The sequence below is a fragment of the Mauremys mutica genome, chromosome 18 (assembly GCF_020497125.1).
Source record: "Mauremys mutica isolate MM-2020 ecotype Southern chromosome 18, ASM2049712v1, whole genome shotgun sequence".
In the NCBI taxonomy this organism is placed as follows: Eukaryota; Metazoa; Chordata; order Testudines; family Geoemydidae; genus Mauremys; species Mauremys mutica.
The window spans coordinates 23,613,457-23,634,073 of NC_059089.1; the positions used below are offsets into that span (position 1 = coordinate 23,613,457).

General features: G+C 40.4%; 1 protein-coding gene across 4 annotated transcripts in view; it reads left to right on the forward strand.

Moving 5' to 3' along the window:
- NACC2 (NACC family member 2) overlaps positions 1-20,617 on the forward strand; it is a 78,037-nt gene that overhangs the window by 19,783 nt on the left and 37,637 nt on the right. Inside the window, exon 1 of one of the 4 annotated variants that reach the window (XM_044992885.1) lies at positions 17,264-17,395. The exons of 1 other annotated variant lie outside the window; for it this stretch is intronic. The gene's annotated coding sequence lies outside the window, so the exon portion shown is untranslated. Of the gene's footprint in view, positions 1-17,263; positions 17,396-20,617 lie in introns of those variants that run through there. 2 more of the 4 variants (XM_044992888.1, XM_044992886.1) reach the window with 2 other exon arrangements.

Here is a 20,617-nt window from a genome sequence, read left to right on the forward strand (position 1 = left end):
TTTAGGACAATCTGAAAACGTGCCACGGTCCTTGACCTGTATGAGGAAAAAGTGACTGCTCAGTTGGTTGCATAGTGAGACATCACATTCTTTTTAGACTAAATAATGTCGTCATATTATCAAATGGGGATGAGGGAGAAGCAAAACGCTCACCAAACCACCCTTGGTAGCCAAGGAAGATGTTTCAAAATTCTTTAAAAATACAGGTGGTATTTCCTAGACTCCAAAGTACAGTTTTTATAGGTGAGGCAATTTTCTGTACCCAAGTCTGCAACATATAGAAATAAAGTTTAACTTACAGTATTTCTGAGAAGGGCACTTGCAGTATTAATTATCAAACTCTCTCCCTTTTTTTCCCCCTATTTATGCTCCCCTGTTACCCAGTTTGCCAGCACGCAGGCTAATAATGAGCTTAGTAGCCACACATACTTTGCTGCAGGGAAAATCGTCCCACACCTGAGAAAACACGCTTCCAAGGAGGGGTTGTTACTATGCATCCGAAGGCCAGGCGATCCACAACAAAATATTTTGTTTGTGGATGCAAGGTGCTTTAATGGTAAATATCTCAACTTGACCCACAACAAAACTGAAGTGTAGACAAGCCTTGGCTGCTATACTGTTGATTATAAATCCCTACCACACCTGCATTACAACTGCACATTTTAGATGCAGTGCTAAGTTTTTTAGATGTATGATACAGAGGTTAAAATGAGAAAAAAAATTCCTTTTGTGTGGGGAGGCAGGAAAAGTATTTTCCTGACTAACGGAGTCCAAATCTCAATTGTTCATGCAGTTTCTGAGCAGGATAAATAATTATTCCAGGCCAGTTTAATTTGTGAGTATGTGTAATAAAAGGTGTCTTGGAAATGAATTATAATAATGTTTAGCACAGGTTATTCTATAATGAATTACAGTGCGATGCTTCTAGAAGAATGTAATTACTTTAGTAATTTTGGAGTACTTTTCCCCCTGCCTTTTGGAGTTCTCCTTTTTGTCAGATAAATCAAGAAAAAAATATATATTTCACCATTGAAGTCAATGTGTTATTTGTAGTTGTATGAAAATTGCAGTTAAATTAACAGGACGACTGCCATAGGTTCCACTATGAATGACTGTGACATGGAAATATGGGTCTTTGCACAAATTCAGGGAAATTCTGCAGTGGTACCCCGACCCCACCCTGTGAGCTGTTCTTCAACTGGTCTTCTAATGGGAGTCGCACATTCTACTCCCTTGCTCTGAATCTAATGGACAGTATATACCACTTTGTTTCTAAACAGCACAGAAAAGTAGTTAGGAGTTCATAAATCTTTACTTAAGAAACTAACCTCCAAATGGACAATTAAAGTTCAGCCCAAAGAAGGTATTAAAACCTCGAAGAATTTCCTTCGACTTATAGAAAATAAAGTTTCAAGAAAAAATGATCTCATGTCTGGCATAGTGGGGATATTTTGTTTAGTATAAAATGTCTTCATTTCTTTTGCAAAGAATTAGATGAAACCCTTGGTTGTGGGTTTTTTAATATTTATTCTTGAAGTTATTCTTGAAGCATTAGAAAATAATTGAGTAAAATAAAATCCACAAGGTTTAAAATTATCTCTAGCTTAATGTTTTATTTAAAAGCTTTTCTAACTGACATTGTGTTTAATGAATTAGGTCACACAGCTCTGAAGAGTGTTTTTTTTTCTCTTCTCTTTACATTTAAATTTGGGACTGCTTTCCTCAGCCTTCGAAATTCAGACGTTGCTCTCGTGAACCATTGTACAGCATTACCGTCTCCATTTGCTTTGTCACTCCTTGTCTCCCGAGCTCAGAGAATCTCACTCTAATTATTCTAAATCACACTAGTGCAAATGAATATCCATGTTTGGAGGATTGAGACTGTGTTGTCATGGCAATCGCTGTAAGGTCATGAGAAACTCATTGATATTGTTCACTGCCTCTCTCAGGAGACTTCTGATACACTTGCAAAACTATGAATTTTGGTGTTTTGTGTAACTACTTTCAAGTAGTTTTGAGATAATTCTGCTCCAATGATTCTTTGATAAATAACATGATTATCTCTTGAAATAATTTATGTCAAAATCAGTTCTAGTATCTGGGAATGCTCTTATAGCAGTGTTCCCAAAACAATTGCCATGTTTCAACAATCAGGTGTCCAGTTGTGTCTACTCAAGATTATGCAAATTGTGCTCTTTACTTCTTGGTAACTGAAGGGTCTACAAGTTCAGGTGAAATTAATTTTTGACTGGATATCGTACGTCATGTGCTGACTTGTGATCTTTGTTTGAAAAGTAGAACTGGCCAGAGGTTGATACAAGTAAATGTTTTAGACTTTGTATATTAGATGACCTTTTTTTTCCGAAGGTGGGCTGTTTATACATCACAAATACTACTGATTGTAATAGTTTGGTAAGTGTTGGTATATTGTTGGCTTATAGGCCAGCTCTGTTTACTGTGGATTGTAAAAAGAATACACTGTGCTTTGGTTTGGTTGGAAGAGGCCTTATTTAGGCACTTTGTTTTTTTTAATGCAACTTTTTTAATGACACCAATCTATATATACCACTTTTTCATTAACTGCTTTTTGCCCAGTTTAAAAGAGCTTTAAAGGTGCTCCATGAACAGTAAGCTTTAAAATGACCTTTAAAAAAAATTAGGTAGATAATGTGAGTGGGTGTTTGTAATGGACTTTACTGGACTAGAGGTCCAATCCTGAATGTACTATGATTATCAGACCACTGTTGTTTTTAAATTACTTATAATTAAGCTGCTGGCAAATGCAAGGAAACCAAAGGCTAAAACTCCATGAGTTCAGTCCCCTGACCCGAAGTTTACAATATTCCTAGATACCATTTGGAAATTCTTGAATTCCCAAACACAATAAGGTGAATTAAGGTTAAAGTTTCAGCCTTGAATCCCAATTTCCTCATTTTTGTGCCTTTAAGACACCTTCAAAGTTTGTTTGCGTAAGAAATGACACTGTTGAATAATGTTGCCATTATAGACTAATGCAAACAAGATTTTAGACAACATTAAGTACATTTTATTATACTGGACTCCAGTCATGCAGATGCTTCATACAGTTTTAACATGATGCCTCAGTGTAATAGTGGAGCTATTTAAACTTTTTTAATTGTGAAAGCTCAAAGTACAGAAATAAGTGGCAAGACAATTAAAAAATCCCTCACAATCAGTGGTTAGAGATCCTCCTTCTCGTTGAAATCAGAGGGTGGTGAAGCCACAAAATGTTTGATATTGAATCATGTCCCAATAATAGAGCTAAAAGAGAAGAAAAATAGATGGAAGCAAAGAACAAGCAGGAATGCTGAACCAGGGTAAAAAGGAGGTTCTGGAGAAGTGTGTACCAGTCTCCAAATCTGGGTGGACTTTATTAGTATAGTAAGAAAGGCTAGAGTTCAAAATTTCCCCCATTTCAAAATTCATTTTAAAATATTTTTTTTAAATTGGTTGAGTCCAAGAAGATATTCAAAACAGGTTTACATTTTTATATACTCCACTAGTTATAAATCTATGCAAACTTTTCTGTAAGATTTCAAAATGCTAAGCGCAGTAATGACTTTTTAAAATGTCTTTATAGTTATAAGACCGGAAGAAGATACCATCTTAAACATACAAAATGAATTGCAGCAGGTTCTTACACTTTGTGAGCCATTCACCTAGCTCTGGCAGAAAAATGAGGATGCTGAAGAGGAGAACGTTCTAGTAGTACAGATTGCTGGCTCTGTCTGCAGGTTAATGGACAAGAGTACCAGGATCCGAAGCTAAAAGTACCACTTCAGCATTTATTCTGTCAAGCTTGGAAGAGTGGAGGAAAGGTCAAGTTGAAAACTAAGCTTCCTTTCTCAACTGAACTTTTGACCTAAAAGTCTCTCTAATTTACTGCTGACCTTTGATACTGATACTAGACACAAACTCTGTGTTTTAAGGAGACCATGTTTGAAATAGCGCAGGTGGCTGAAAGATGACTTCCCAAAGGGGAGGGTTCTTCATCCTGGAACATGATTTAGTTTTTCACTTCCGATGGCTACCCCGTCTCCCTTTGTTTGTGTGGGAGGTTTTTTAAATTGTAGATCGAAGTCCTCCTCCAAACCTTGGGAATAAGCTGCCTCTGACGTTGTTTTCCAGTGCAAAAAATTACTTTTATGCAGGCAGCTGATTCAGAGCTGCAGAATCTATTGGGATGACAGTGGCAGCCTAATCCTGCAATACTGAAGAACTAGTTAACTGACCATGTTCCGCATAGGAACCTATCTGTGTCAGGACCTCTGGAAAGTGTGAGATCAGTCCCCCAGCTTGAGCTCTCCATAAGTTCACACCCATGTGTCCACTTATACTTCTAGGTCACTCAGCAAAAGTGCAGCATAGGCTCTTGAGGAGAGCTCCTAGCTGGAATGAATTCTGTGTCATAAACTTTATCCCCTTCTCCATTTGATCTTATTCCCCTTCTGATAGTGAAGTACTTTTATTTTTAAATGCAGAGGATGAGTTGCTATATTGTATAAGGAGATCATTGCCTCTTTCTAGATAAGAGGAATAATGGAGCCCTTGATCCTGGAAAAACAATGGCATCTTCTGTAATGTCTGCATTTCTTTGTAAACCTCAAATTATTCCTTGCATTGTCTTTTGTTGATCATTTGATTGACTAATATGTTCCTTTCTGCTTTAGTGAAAATAACATGTGAGTAAGCAGAATGCCCAAATTTCTGAGCTATGCCTTGTGGTGATTTCCTAATTTCCTGAGTTGAGTGCAAGGTTCTTGGGGTTTTCAGTCCTGTGCCAGAAAGACTATTTGCTCATACAAAATTCTTCATTGTAATGGGGAAAAATCAGTTTGATTACTTTCATGTCAGCATGCATGTCTAATGGCTTAGAAGTTATTGCAGCCATAAAATATACAGTATCGTTTCTCTTGCTCTCTGAAATTTGACAGGATTAATATAGTCAGCATGAAATCTTAGTCATAAAGTTGACCATAAGTGATAGTAAAATTAGCTGCTGAAATCCTCTGCTTCTGGAAAGCATCTTCTGTTTTTCCTTCTGGGAAAAAATATCAAGGGAATGGCATGAGAATTAGAATGGTAGTTTTCTGCATTTCAAACTCTAATATAAATATGTCTGTTTCATCTCCCTCTAGAAATGAGAAAGATAGCAAATGTTTTTAAGCTCTGTGATGTATAGAATAGCCTGGAGTACAATGGGTTTCTACAATAGTTCAGATTGTGTAGATTTATCCAATGAAATGAACAGTGGTGATGGTGCTGGTCTAATTCCATTTTCATTGGCAGGCTGAAGTCTGTAATGTCAAGTGCAGTGATACTGTTAAGATCTTGATTCTCTTCTTCCCCCATGTAAATCATTCTAATGCTTCTCTGTAACAGCATAAGAGAGGTTGTCAGGCTAAATTGGAATATATAAAAACATATCCCCCTTCAAAGGTAAACTGCATTTGGTATTAGAAAATGGGAGTCTACTGGCTGAAGCTCTGAAAAAATTCAGTGTACAGTAGCAATGATATTTTGCTGTATGGAGATCCTCTCCTGGAGTGAATGATTCTCCAATTTACCTCCTGGCATGCTGGTTCTTGTTTCTCAAAAGCAGTCTCTTTCCAAGCACCAGAGGGTGTGGTGATGAGGTTGCAAGGAGTTGAGATCCAAGTGAGTTGAGATGTGAAAAAACCCTCTTGAAAGGTAACTTAATTGCCATTTTCATGATGGTTTGTAGAAGTGTTGTTTTCCCTACTGTAAAGGGAAGCCTTCTGCTTTTGATTCAGCAGCTTGTTCTACCGTTCACTTCCACCTTTTTGGGACACATAATGACCAGATTTATCAGACATGAAGATGCAGCAGAAAATTGGAGTAGAAAACAGTGTTCCTCTCAGTTGAGAAGCAGAAGTTCTCTAAAGTTGAATTTCCTTCTGAGTGGGTGCACTTAGTGCACTTACAAAAAGGTCACAGTGCCATGCTAAGTAGCTGGCCTTACAAGACAGTCCAGCTTCCTTTTGGTCCCCTTTCCATCAGACTCCATCAGACTTGTTCTGGGAAGCTAAGGTACGTTGCCCAGTTTGAACAGTTCTGAATCTGATTATACAAAGAGATGTGATCTTTTACCGTCTCAACTTTAAAACTCCTCACCAATGTTTTTGTTTAATAGTTTCTTATGTAATACCGAACATTTTCTATCAATTGTAACTAGTTTTTCCTCTGCATAGGTCTATTTCTGTAAATAATATAAATGTTTCTTGGAAACCAGTAAGAAACTAGGGTCTTTAATATCTCTGTTCTAAATCATAAAGTTAAAAGCAGCGAAGAGAGAGACTCTAGGTGACCTAGTATGTCCCCCTGCCCTGTAGTAAATTTTCCAATGCTCTGTCCTGTCTGTTAAATGCTGTAAGGTTTTCATCACTGTTGGAGACTATTCCACGATCAAATAGATCTTAACCTAAGGATGTTTTTCCTGAAATTCTTCTATTTCAGTGTATTAATGTACCCATATTACTCCTGTTCTGGGCTGAACTTTGGCATAGGAACATTATTTTTTTTAACGAAATTTCAAAATTCTATTACTTACAACAGTGATCGGCAACCTTTGGCACGTGGCTCGCCAGGGTAAGCACCCTGGCAGGCTGGGACAGTTTGTTTACCTGATGCGTCTGCAGATTCAGCCGATCACGGCTCCCACTGGCCATGGTTTGCCATCCCAGGCCAATGGGGGCGGCGGGAAGCGGCGCGGGCTGAGGGATGTGCTGGCCGCTGCTTCCCGCCACCCCGTTGGCCTGAGACAGCAAACCGCGGCCATTGGGAGCCGTGATCGGCCAAAGCTGCGGACACGGCAGGTAAACAAACCAGCCCAGCCCGCCAGGGTGCTTACTCTGGTGAGCCGCATGCCAAAGGTTGCTGATCCCTGACTTACAAGAATTGCCTTTTTAAATAGATTTGCATTGCATCCAAGCTGGTTGAGTGTTCTATTTTTCTTAAAGAAACATGTAGAGAAGTTAATCCATAATGTGCTCAGTTAGTGCTTTGTGTGTGAGAACTGCAGGATGGAGCCTTTAGTAGATTAAATGTGTAGCCTTATAACATTGCTATGGGTCCTTTAAGCAGTTCCTGATATTCACTGATGCAACTACATTTTTTTTACATGTTTGTAAGATATGGATTTTTAACATACCCTCCAGAGGCTCCTTTAGATTCGTAACAAAAGATGAATACAAGGGAAAAATAAGCCAAACAATATGTCCGTGTTGTTTATTTCTATTACAGTGGCACCTAAGGACTCCAATTTGTAATGGTTGCCAGGAAAGGTCCCAAGATATCTTCCAATCTGGTCATTTCCAGGACTAGCCACCCAGTCAATCCAGAACCATCTTTCTGTTTGCGAGAAGATTTGACCATGGGAGAAAAACAGATGTGTTCAAATCTGAATCTTTTTAAAATCTTTTAAAAACGGGTTCTGCTAGCATCAATACCTTGGTTCCTTGTCCTCTTGTTCAGGGATTTTCCACTCTTCTGACCCCAGCCCTGCAGGCAAAACTTGATTGAACTGGTTTCCCACCACGGGCAAAACTCCTTAGCATACCCATTGTTCAGTGGTCATAGTTCAGTCATTAACCTTGATGACTCTATTTTTCCTGGTCTGGGGAATGCAAGACACAGCCTTGACAGCACATAGCTGATTTCACATATACCGAGGTATTCTGGGATACTTCAATCACATCAACCAGAATTTATAAGTTATGCATAGAGCGAGACAAGGTAGGTGAGGTAATATGTTATATTAGACCAGCTTCTGTTGCTAGAAGGTACAAGCCTTTGAGTTACTCAGAGCCCTTCTTCAGATCTGGGGAAAGAAGCAGAGTGTACCTTCCATCAACAGAAGTTGTTCCGATAAAAGATATTACCTCACCTACCTTGTCTTTTTCATAGTCTGGGACCAACACGGCTACAACAATACTGCAAATAAGTTGGACATAAGAATGACCATACTGGGAACTCTGACCAATTGTCCTTCTAGCCCAGTATCCTGTCTTCTGACAATGGCCAGTGCCAGAGGCTTCAGAGGGAACAAACATACCAGTCATCAAGTGATCCATCCCCTGTCATCCAGTCCCAGCTTCTGGCTAATAGCCATTGATGGACCTATCCTCCATGAATTTATCTACTTCTTTTTTGAATCCACTTATACTTTTGGCCTTCACAACATCCCCTGGGAGTGAGTTCCATAGGTTGACTGTGCTTTGTATGAGACATACTTTCTTATGTTTTAAACCTGCTGCCTGTTAATTTCATTGTGTGACCCCTGGTTTTTGTGTTATGTGAAGAGATAAATAACTCTTCGCTGTTCACTTTCTCCATCCCATTCATGAGTTTATAGACCTCTATCATATCCTCCCTTAGTTGTCTCTTTTCTAAGCTGAACGGTCCAAGTCTTTTTAATTTCTCCCCATATGGAAACTGTTCCATACCCTAATAATTTTTGTTGCCCTTCTCTGTAGTTTTTCTAATTCTATATATCTCTTTGAGATGGGGTGACCAGAACTTTATGCAGTATTGATGGGTATACCATGGGTTTATAGAGTGGCATTATGATATTTTCTGTCTTATTATCTATCCCTTTCCTAATGGTTCCTAACATTCTGTTCGCTCTTTTGACTGCCTCTGCACATCGAGCAGATGTTTTTAGAGAACTGTCCACAGTGACTCCAAGATCTTTCTTGAATAGTGATAGCTAATTTAGACTCCATCATTTTGTATGTACAGTTGTGATTGTTTTCCAGTAGGCATAGACAGATTCCCAAGATCATGACACTAACTATTATAAAATGTATCAAAGTGATATTTCTGTATCTTTCAGATAATGTACTTGAATGCTATTTTATATATCTGACATAGAAATTTGGGGTACTACTTCTCCTATAACCTTTGAAGTGAACCCCTCTTCTATAGTTCTTTGACACCTGAAGTCTATTTCCCCAGATTTGTAAGTAGACTAACATACATCAGTGGACACCAGAGGCACGTAAGAGAGAGAGTGGTAGACATTTCTGTGGCTCCATCTATACAGTAAGCAATGATGAGCATATCAATATGAAAAAGATGCCACTTGAACTGAGAAGTACTGTAGAGAAGAATAACAAAATGGGTTGAGGGTCTGGAAACCACTGACTTACAAGAAAAGATTAAAGAACTGAATATATATAACTTAGTGTCACATTGTGGGGGTGACATAACAATCTGTTAGTATTGGAAAGGTTCTTACACCAAGTAGGGCAAGAAATTCCTTGGGATGGTCCAAGGCAAATAAAGGAAGGAGTAACATGATAACGTTTTCCAGCCTACATTTTTGATTTTGTTAAATAGGAAGAATTTCCAAATAATGAGGTCTGTTAGACTATGGAATGGTGCTTCCACTGCTACCTGTGGGAGACTATCGCTCAAGTTACTGAGTTTTTATATAATGTCTTATTTTGGAGGTTGTTGGTGGTTGAGTTTTTTTAAGTGGTGTCAGGCACCTAGTACTACGGTGACCAGATGTCCCGATTTTATATGGACAGTCCCGATTTTGGGGGCTTTTTCTTAAATAGGCACCTATTACCCCCCTACCCCCATCCCAATTTTTTACATTTGCTATCTGGTCACCCTACCTTGTACCAGCATACCATGTTATTCTCTGAACTGGAAAAAGCACTAAAGAGCATGCTGTAGAGAGCAATCGCATTGGCCAGGATGCACAAAAATATGCTATGTCATTTCCTTTTCTGATTTCTGTCCTCCTTTCAACTTAGTTGAGATACCAAAAAAGTGAGTATCTTCACTGAAAGAATTCAAGGGTCTGATAGCTCTTAAAACAATGTGAGAAATACAAATTTGTAGCACTGTTGATTTTTCTGCTTCCTAATCTATGTTGGGAAATACATTTCCTTGAAATATCAGTCTGTGAACTGTATTGTGGCTACAAACTTCAGTTGAAACCAAGGCAATTTCTCTGTCCGGGTACTATGTAATAAACAGGTGGACATGACTCCTCACTGTAGCTATCATAGAAATGGTGGTGTACTTGGGAAGAGTTAATTACAGAATTGTCAAAGAATAAGGTTTTCCAGAAGGATGTGTAGTATAGCTCTAGTAAATGGTTACTGTCTGTAGAATGTATAAAACTGGTGGTACCTCAGACTTCAGTCCTACAAATGTTCCCTTCCCTCTTAAAAGAAGAAAAATTGCTGTAGGACTCTTTTTGCAATGTGGCTGCTATAATTTTTAAATTTTAATAATAAATTACCATTAGTATGAGGTTTATATAATACACACCTCATTATTGCTTACTCAGAATAATTTCACAGCCTCCTTGGAACTTTATTTGCTGAGTATAAAATATGCAGAAATGCATGAATAGTTTTAAGATGTGGTACCCTAAACTAATACAGTGTGCTTTTTTTCCTAAACCATGATTGAAGTCAAATTAACATATTTACCTTCAGTGCTCCCAGGAGTAGCATTAAAAAATTCAAGAGGTGATTCAGAATAGTCTCCCATTTACTATATTTAAAGCTGGATTCATTTCTCAATTAACACCATGCAAACACTTGACTCCCTTTCAACTTAGCAGTCTGTTTTCTTCTTTTGTAATTCTTTGGATACTTGCAGCATTATTGGTAGCCTTATTATTATCCCCCAAGTTCCCAAAAGGTGATGTGTGTGGGTGGGAGGAGTGATTTAATGGAAATATTATTTGAAACCTTTATTATTAATGTATGTATTTACTTATTAACTCAGAATAAGGGAATGAGAGTTTCAGTCATGACTCTGATTCAGGGTGTGACCTTGGATAAATTACTTAACCACTCTCTGCCTCGATTTTATCCTTAGGTGGATACCTACTTCCCAGAGGGTTAGTGAGGCTTAATTATTGTTTCTAAACCACTTTGACATCCTCAAAAGAAAGGTGCTGCGTAAATGAAACATAAGGGGATGTAAGTTTATAACATTAAAACAAGTTTTACTTGTTTTACAACTAAATATGGAATCTAACAGTTCCATTATTCTTCCTAAACATTGCCCAGAAGACACTAGTTGTCATCTTGTTTTTGCTGTGACTTATTTAGAAAGCTACAGAGTCAAGTGCTACAAAAGTCAAGTTTAGTGGTGGAAGTTGACACATCTAAGCCAGAGTTTCCACGAAGAAGCCTTTAAGAAAGATGTTGGGGGAACGAGAGATGAAAAGGTCGCCTGCACCAGCAAGACAATTCAACGTCCATGACCGAGAGTATAAAAATGCAGAGGGGACCAGGGAAATCATCAATGTCTCTTACCATTGCTGGAGAAGACTGTGAGGAGCTGACCTACATTTCAGACATATCCTTAGCTGATGTAAATTAATGGAGCTATGCTGAAAGAAGCTATTGTGATGTACACCAGCTGAGGATCTTTCTCACCATATGCTAGAAATGCTGCTATTTCTTTTTTCCATTCCTTCTGCCAAGCTGACATGTCTCAGCTTTGGAACCTATTTCAGCAGACTTTCTTAAGAAGTGGGTTAATAATAAGTGGTAAGAATTGTGTGGCAAAAAAACTTATTTTTGTGGGTTGGTTTTTTTTTGGCTAATTGCCTTGTAAGTATTACACAGTGTTGCAGCAAACTTTCCTGGATTTCACAATTGCAATGGGTCTTGTTTAACTGGCCAGGAAGATTTAAAAAAATAAATAAAAGAGACAAATCACTCCTACTTCTGTTTTTTGCAGTGATAATGGTTTCTTTTGTGGTGAAAGGTTCCTTGCATCCAGGCTTTACCCTTCCTTCATTAACCCAATTAAAATTCTTTGCCTCTCGATCTAAGGATCTCAAAATGTGTCATCACCTTTAATAAATTAAAGCCAAGCAGCTCTCTGAGGTAGGTCACTATTTTAGAAATGGGTAAATCGAGGCACAGTGAAGTGATTTGCATAAGGTCACATAGGATGCACTCCAATGCTTGTTGAAGTCAGAGAGTCAGTGTCAGCAGGGGGTTGAACACAGGAGTCCTGACTCTTAGTCTCTGCTACAACCACTAGACTAGACTAGACTCCCTGGTACATTTATGAAATGATCAATGTTAAAATAGGCTGCCCTTGCATAAATGAAAGTGCCCATAAGAAAATCCCAGTATAGGAGTAATTGCATACTACTAGGAATACATATTCTTTTTTCTGACAGTTAAGAGAAAATGAGAACATCTTCATAAAGAAAAGCCCTGGTCATGTCACAGGAGAAGTTAAGATTAAAATGGATATCATCTCAACCCTGGTTTAGAAGTTGTGCTCTTTCTAGGGATGCAAAATAATTTAGGCTATGTGTCCTGAGCTTATGTTTTTCTCATGAAGTGAATATTCAGAATCTGTCTGAGCTTGTTCTAATTGTATTGAATTTTGCGCTGAGGACCATTTTGTACTAAAGAGTTAGAAGCAGCATCTGCTTAGCAGCTTCAAATCTGATTCTAATCAGTCAGTCCAATGGCATGACCTATTCCAAATCAAAAGTACATTTGTCATTGTTCAGTCTCCCCCTTTCAGACTGTCCCATAATAAAAGACCAAAATGTACTCTAGGTTAATGGGCAGTAAATAAAAATCAAATTAAAGGAAATAAATGTTTTCATGCACAGGTAGTGTATCTGTGGAACTCACTGATGCAGGTAATCGGAGTCAGTGGTTGGACTGAGAAAGGAATAGGAGAATTTTATGATCAATAATATTTGTGTAGCTATTCTTCCTACTATATAATAGGATAGTAAAATTGCATACCTTATAGCATACTCTGATCTCACAGATTTCAAAAGTAACTACGCCTACTTCCAGTATACTATATCCTAACAACTAGCCATAGCCATTAAGATTGCTTTTTCACCTTCTTTGGAAGCTTCAATTATTGATTGCTGTTGAACATAGGATTACTGGGCTTGGACAACCATTGGTCTGCTCCAGTAGGAAAATAGGATTTGTCATGTGCGCCAGCAATTTGACAAGCAAGGCATACATTCTAGCAAATAGGAAATAAGGCCTTTTTTGGTGTTAATAATATGGGCATGGTAAGATGTTACGGTGCTGAAATACAATAATTTGAGTATTGGCTACTAAAAGCTGTTGATTGGATGACGAATGAAAGATCTTTCAATTTTTACTGAATACCTTTATACTCTCTGGCTTTGAAATGAGATGTCAGTTTCATGGTTCTATCAAATTTAAGGCCGTTATGGGGAGAAAAATGGGTTCAAGCAGCTGATGTTTGCCTTTTGGGTTTTGTTCTTAGCAATCCCATTTGTCCATCACATAGTTCAGAGAAAGCACTTAGTTCTGAGGAACCCCACACACCGTTCCCTCTTACTTTTGAGGCTGGTTGTCCTATTGGCCTGAGGACCTAAAAATGTATGTTTGAGAGAGGGCAGGGGAAAGAGGGCTACCACTGTCTTGTGTTATCTGCCTGGATAATCTGTATTCCAAATAAACAGGATCATGGCTGGAAGATCAGCAAGCTAGAACAAAATTGCTTGTTTGTTCACTTGAGACACATGTTGGTCTAGCTGACCGGCACTGAATTCTTACTCCACTGTTTAAATTGCTCGTTAGATTCCATGTGAGAAGCAACATAAAATAGGAGTAAACGGACTTGGCTTCACAAGTTTAGTGGTTTAAATATTTTCCCAGGCAGGAAAAAACATTTGCTGTTCAAGCAAAACCTATAAATCTTGGAAAGGGTCCCAGAGTGACATGTTTACCTGTTTGGATTGGTGCATTTTGTAGAGTAGAAAAACTCTTTAATCCCCTCTATAATTATTTTACTTTTTTAAAGGGAAGTTTAAATGAATGTAAGGGAGACCTAGTAAGTGACGGTTGGGGACGAACCACAGCGAAGAGGGATCCATGTGTAATGATGATTGCTTCATTTTGTATCATATTCATTTGAAAAACAGCCCCTTTCCTTATCCCCACAGTCCAGGGGAGCTAACCACAATTATAGCGTTTGCTGACACATGTAGCTGGTTGCTAATCTCTCCTTAAAACTTACCAAAACTTACTATAGGTATTGCTCAGTTGATTTGATAGGATCTTTGAATATTTTAAAACTATGGCCATTGTGTTAAAATATATTTCTAAAGTCCCTGGTGCAAATGTTTATTGTAATTTACTTATCAGGGAGTTGCAGCCATCTTTATTTTATGAGAAACAGTAAGAAGGGATAACTCCATACTGAAGATTCCTTGAGGTAGATGTGGTTAAAGCTTTGAAATAGTGGCCTTGGAACTGCCACCCTGCTATAGGGTGTCATGGAATGCAAGACTCCTCTGTTGAGCTGAAGGACTAGAGCTCAGTTGACTTACTAGTAGGTAGATCTTGTAAAATCCAGTCAGATTGTAAGAGTGGTTGGGGACTCTGCCTTAAACAGAGGGAATGAGGGACTGGGATGGAGGAGGTCCTGGAGGAATTCCTTAGGAGCAGCCAGCATCAGGAAAAGATTTAGTCTGGGGTTTGTTTTGTTTGTTTAAAAACAAGTAAAGCCAAACCCTGTAGGTGATAAGTTTGGACTTATTATGAGGTATACTGTGTTTGAAGCAGGATCAGAACTCACCTGACTTGTACATGTGCATTACAAACGGAAGCAACCATGTGACCTTACTACTATTACCCTCCTCTCTTGTCAAGATATGTCTTAAATTAGAGCAGAATCCTGGTCACTTACTCAACTAGTCGGTGGGTGTGTCTGCACTGCAATGTAAGCCCAGCCTTGAGTTTGGGCTCAAGACTAACCCACCTTACGTCTACACTGCAATTGTGCTAACCCAGGGCTTGGGCCCAGAGTCCCAGGACTCTGCAGAAGTGTAGGGTCTGAGCTCGAGTTAAGCTGGGACGCAAGCTCCGAGCCCTATTGCTTTGCAGCATAGGTGCAGCCTCACTAGACTCAGGTCCCAGGGGTCAGCAGGAAGTATCCTACAATTCCTTGGGACAGCTTCCTCAGTCCTGTTTATTCCAATAATCTGCAATCTACTCTATTGAAAATGGAAGTCATGCCCGCCCTTTGCAAATGGCAGCAGCTCAGGTCAGCGTTAACTCATTCTCTTCTGATCATCAGTCTGCAAACACACTGTCAGAGAGCCCCTTGGGTTTGCAATGGACAGCAAACCGATCAAGCCTTTTGCAAAGCAAGCTGCTTTCTGGTAATGTGCAGGGTGGGCAGCAAAGTTTTCCCACAGTGCACCATGGTCCTAGGGCTAGAGAGGCCATTTTTAGGGGGAACTTTGGGATATGGTTACTTTGACTCAGGTCTGCACACTGCAAGGTGGACACCAGAGCCCTAGGTTCAAGCATGGGTTAGGAAAAGTCTTAACATAGGGTTAAAATACAATGTACCGGTAGATGCTCAAGCCCAGAGTTCCATAACACGGTCAACTGACTCGAGTCAAACTAATCTTGGGCTTATGTTGCAGAGTAGACATTCCCAGTGAGACTATTCACATGAATACGGCAAGAAGAGTGTGGCCTACATAGACCACCTTTTCAAAAGGCAAAAGCGGGATACATGCAGGAGTCCTGCCCTTTGGCCAGGCTGGAAGCCGGAGCTGGGCCATGATAAGAGCTACTCAGGGAGCCCAGGCCACTCCACCTGCCCTGTACGGCCTCTGGCCCGCTCCCTGGGCAGCTCTTACTAGTGCCTGGCTCCGGCTTCTGGCCTGGCCAGGAGGCGAGATCTTGGGTGAGGGGGTCTTGTGGAAAGGTGGGGCTAAGGCCCACCTCAGCCCCCTCCCCCCACACACACACACCGGGAAGAGGCTTGCCACTGCTCCTGAGCCTTGGGCAGGTGCGGCCCGGTACCGCAGGAAGTCCGGGCAGGGGCGGCTCTACAAATTTGGCCGCCCCAAGCAGTCATGCCCGGGAGGCGCCCCCGAGCCGCGGGAGCAGCGGACCTCCCGCGGGCATGACTGCGGAGGGTCCGCTGGTCGCGCGGCTCGGCTGGACCTCCCGCAGCTGCGGGCGGTTCGCTGGTCCGGCGGCTCCGGTTGAGCTGCCGCAGTCATGCCTGCGGGAGGTCCAGCCGAGCCGCGGGACCAACGAACCGTCCGCAGTCATGCTGCAGGAGGTCCACTGGAGCCGCCGGCCGAGCGTCCCCTCCGCAGTCATGCCTGCGGCAGGTCCGCTGCTCCCGGGGCTCCGGTGGACCTCCCGCAGGCATGACTGCGGCAGGTCCGCCGGCCCAGCCTGCCGCCCCCCCGGGAAAGGGCCGCCCCAGGCGGGTGCTTGCCCCGCTGGGCTCTGGAGCCGGCCCTGAGTCCGGGACAAATGCTGTCCTCTGGGACCAGGACGTGAACTCTGCATTTTGGGATCGCCCCACCCAGTTCGGGATGGGTGGGTCACCCTGGGCCTATAAGTTAGTCTGAAAATCCTTTGGGGCAGAGACCATGTTTGAACATGCATGGGGCTCTACATAGATATCATTAAGCTGTTTTGCAGCTGCTCCAAATGTTTCTGTGCCTCCTTGTATATGTTTATATCCTACTAGAGTCACAAGGTTCAGTAGAACTGTTCTATTATACATATGGATACGATTTTGTCATGATAAAATTAGGCAAAATTCACGGGGCAGTCGTGGTAAAAACGTACAAAATCAGGGTATGGTCACGGCAGGGCTGAAGCCAGCCATGGAGATCTGTTAAAGTTATGGAATCCATGACCTCCATGACCAAATCATATCCTTAATTAAACATAAGCCAGCCCTGGCCAATTCTTGCATAGAATGTAGTATAATGGTATTTAGACTGGTGGTCGTTTCTTATCACTGGACTTTCATGTGCTAGAGATTCAAAGGGTGTTTTTTTTAATAGAACTAATAGAATTATTTTTCTTAATGCAGTATCAAACTTACGTTAGTGACTAATAAAGTTTTATCTCTTACATAAAGATGTGAAGAAGAGCTCTGTGTAAGCTCGAAAGCTTGTCTCTCTCACCGACAGAAGTTGGTCCAATTAAACAATATTACCTCACCCACTTTGTATCTCTCATACCTTGGGACCAACACAGCTACAACAACACTGCGTAAATCCAAATGAGGGCATTTTGTAGAAATTGGGGTGGGGAGCACCAGGAACTAGCCTCTTTTGCAGATAAGTTCTTCAGATCATTTTTTTTCTCCACGTTCTTTTTACTGCATCCAGTCACAGCACGATGATGCAGTGACACATCACTGTATGACATCTAGACTTGTCATAATAGCCACCATTGTGCACAGTTCTCCTTTTATATTTTACTATAACTACTGCTTGTGGATTAGTGTCTTCAGCTGACTGCAAGGCAAGTAGTGGCAGTGAACCAAGCCCCAACACTATGACTTAGACCCAGTAAGGAGGCGGCAGGTATTATGGTGTAGCTACTGGGAAGAAACAAAAGAGGTTATTGGTACAACCCAGTATTCACTTAATGAACTGGTTAATGCAAGAGGTTCCATCAGAGACGTGCCTGACTTAAAGTCCTGGTTTTATGTACAAGTGAAATGAATTTAGTGGTCTCATTATTTGCCATGTGGGTAGAAAGTCAAAACAGAAGAATATTTGGTACAATTTTTTCATGTTTTCTCAGCACTGGAATAGCAAGGAATGCTGGAGTGGACTGTGCTGAGCAGTATGAGGGAAGCAGGTACAGAATGTTGTTGTGCCATTGCAGACTTTAACTAGTGCTTGTTGGGCTTTTATGAACAATTTTAACTTACATTTTGAAAGAAACTAGAAAATAAAAATACGTGGCAGTCTCCTGTGTGGAGGAAAATACTGCAATAACTATTTTAAAGCTTTTCTGTATGAGCCCATTCTGCATGTCTCACTGTGATTAACAATAACCATTCATGAACTATAGATATTTAGCTTATTTGTGTTCTCTTAGCACCTTTCTGTTTCATAACAGTAATTACCTTTTACAGTTTTAGCTTAAAGGCATATTGAACTAAGCGGTGGTGTCTGCCATTATTCCTTGTAATCCTGTAGTGAATCAAAGCAACTTTTTACAAAACAAGATTCTCTCACTGTTGCAAAAGAGCTTTGGGGAAATCTGGTTTTTGTGGTTAAGGATCTTACTCTGATGCACAAGGAAAATTATGTGTAGCTTTTATTTGGCCCAAAGGATTCTTACAACATTATCCGTATTTCCTTTAATTTGTGGGATTTCTAGTAAATGGGCTTAAAAATAGGTCTGGGCAAAATGCCAGGGTACATATGAACAGCAAAAAAGCTTTGTACACTCTGAGCAGCTTGCTTTCACTTCTCTCTACATGCAGATTGTATTAACTGTGAAAAAAGGGGTAAATGGTCACCTTTTGGAGTGACTTGTGATTTCTCTTCTGCAACTCCTTTAAGATAGAAACTACTAAAAAGATGTTCTGACTCTGATAAAATCTGTACCATTTTTGACTATACTTCAGTTGAAATGGAAACAGAAGTTCCAAAAGGAGGCAGGAGGAGGTTACTAGTAATAGTCATAACACAAGAATTTTGGGGGACTCAGTGGGATCAAAGTCGAACACCCCCACTATTGATGGGGTTCCTTGCCCTGGAAACAACATAAAATTAAGAAAATAGACGAAAAATGTAATGAGTTTTTTTTCATCTGTTCATTCTCAGCAGTGTCTTCTGTCTTTTTTTCTAAGGGTTTGTCTACACAAGCATTTAGATCATGGCAAGCTGGGGTGGTATGAATCTAGTCTGCCATGCATTAACTGTCGGTGTGAAGCCTGGTCACGTGCACTAACTGTGGTGCACTTTTAATCTACTCCCGGTTCAAAGCAGGTAAAACATTGACAAACTATTGTTGTGCATCGGCAGGGTCCACATGTATAGATAGCATTTGGCAGGCTAATGCAGAGTAGTTTTACACCCCAGCTTGCTGAGAACTAAATGTTTGTGTAGACAATCCTTAAGACAGGGAAACATAGTGATGGTGATTATATTGCATAGATTCAATAGTAGTCTGACTTGAAAATCTGATTACCTTTCTCCCTTTGGTGATATTTAGCTTAGTCTTTGCTTAGAATCAGTTAGTTGAGTTCAGATGATTGAAAAATGCTTTCTTTCTTGAGGACAGACAAAAAGCCTAAAATAATGACATGGTGCACCAGTGAGTGTCCCAGTGGTAAAATAGAGAAAAGTGAAAAAGTTACAAAGAATGTACCGTAAATAACAGTAAACCATTTTTCCTTCACCTTGATCTGTCATGTAGCTCACGCATTCTGCTGTTTCCTAAAATTTGTCTTGCAGGAAGTTATTTTTGTCCTAGTTACTGAGATTTGGTTGATTTGATTTTTAACTGGAGCTTTGAACATAGCTCTGTAAAAACATATTTTACTGTGTGCGCCCTGGATGCTTTCCTCGCCTATAGCTACTTACTTTTGTGGACATTGAGGAGGAAGGTTTTGAGCTTCTTCAGAGCAGAAATGTGCTATTAGAATGGCTCCCTCAGAGGAGCATTATGTGCCCCTGCATAGTAGCAAAGATAAAAATGTCACTGTGGGGTCAGGTCTGTGGAGATAGGATTATGTGTTTGTTTTATGGGTCTCAGTTGCCAAGGAACTCTGCTTCTGGTGCTTTACATGGAGAAGAGTGGACAAAAAGCGCAGATATTTGGGTCCCTGAGGTCACTGTTGTGCTAAAATCCATGCTTTTGTCGGTGATGGTCTTGGCCTTCCATAAAATCAAGACCCACTTGTGCCTGATAAAGGAGTAAGCTTTTAAAAAGAAATTATTTATGCCATTGACAGTAATGTAGTAATAATACTTTCTATCCAAGGATCTTGAATTGCTTTACGGATATTGAGCCTCACAGCATGCCTGTGAGGTAGGAAAGTATTGTTAGTTCTGTTTTACAGACAGGCAAATCACTTCACCTCTCTTAGGCTATGTCTGCGCTACAAAGTTAAGTCAACTTAAGTTATGTCGATGTACAGCCACCGCTGTAATTAAACCACTGTTGCATGTCCACACTGTGCTCCTTGTAGCAGCTCCTACACAGAGAGCAGTGCACCCACTGTTCAACGGGCCGCAGGGTGTTTTGGGAAGGGTTTGCAATGCCTTCTGTGGGAAAGATTCAGCATCACATGATGCAGGTTTCTCAATCCCATCATTCCATAGGCATCCCTACTAGGTTTTAGCTGCTCTTCAACTGCCCTGGTAACCTGTGAGCCAGCCATCTCTGTCAGAAAGACACCTGGATCCTGCACTGCTCTTCAGTATTGTGCTGTGTGTTATGAACACGAGACTATTAGAGGAGTTCAATGCGGGGGGTTATTTGGCTGAGGGAGGCCTTGAAGGAACATTTTAACACAGAGCCACAGTAATGTGTGTTGCTGTAGTGTACTGAGCCTGGCATTGTTTGTTTGTACCGTGCTCTGAACCTTGTAATGATTGCTGTGTGTGTCCAACTATAACAACGCACAGGCACCTATTACTGTTGTCTTGATTGTTAGCAGCAGCCACCATTTGATGGAGAATAATAAAGATAAATTAAGTTTCCATAAGTAGATTTTTATTCCACTTCCATGCAAACATACCTATGTAATGCTGAGGTAAACGTCATACATGCAGAGGAAAGTA